Source organism: Dipodomys merriami, unplaced genomic scaffold (genome assembly GCF_024711535.1).
Source record: "Dipodomys merriami isolate MVZ:Mamm:240054 unplaced genomic scaffold, mDipMer1.0.p SCAF_419, whole genome shotgun sequence".
In the NCBI taxonomy this organism is placed as follows: domain Eukaryota; kingdom Metazoa; phylum Chordata; class Mammalia; order Rodentia; family Heteromyidae; genus Dipodomys; species Dipodomys merriami.
In genome coordinates this window covers 584,530-585,361 of record NW_027205815.1, presented here as the reverse complement: position 1 = coordinate 585,361, position 832 = coordinate 584,530, and positions in this window count along the sequence as shown.

Here is an 832-nt window from a genome sequence, read left to right as displayed (position 1 = left end):
ATAACAGATATGACTGAAATCAGTTGAATCACACTTTTCCTGTACAGTGAAGGAATAGGTCCTTGTTAGGAAAGCAGTTAGAGAAGGCAGGCCGATTGTATCTGTGACAAAACTTTGTGGAAAATGGTATTGAGGATTACTTACTGGTGATCCACTTGCACTGGAAGTGTGATTCTGAACTATTGCTTGCTGATTCTAAACTATTGCTTTAATCATTATATTCTCCAAGAACAAAAAGTGAGATTAAATTGATAGCAAAGGACTACTAAAGGACTTCTAATTATGCACATTCAATCATCAAAATCACATGGAGACAATAGAAAGGCCTACTTTTTTAGATGAAAAGTTTCTTTAAAAAACAAGGAAGTTAAGGAGTCCTACAAAGGACTTCTACTTTATTACTTAATTATACATTTTTTCTAGTATTGGGTAACAATAAAGAATGGACCTATTAGAAAGATCTTTAAGCTCATATGTTCAATAGTGAGTTCCTTGATATTATATCATGGTATTATTTATGCTCTTAAGAAGAAATTTACTAGCTTAAATTTCTGACAGCACAATATCATACTGTCCATCTTGCTTCTATACTCTCAGTTTTAAATTACTAATTATGTGCATTAGATAACTATAGAGGAAAAAGTAGAAGCCACAATGTTGTCTCAAGTCTTTAATCCTAGCTAATCACAAAGATAAAATCTCAGGATTGTGGTTTGAAACCAGACCAAGCAAAAATAAAAAGTCCATTAGATTCTGATTTGAAAGTAACCATCAGTTGGGCTGGGAAGGGGGCTCAGTGGTAGAGTGCTTGCCTGGCATTCTTGATATCCCG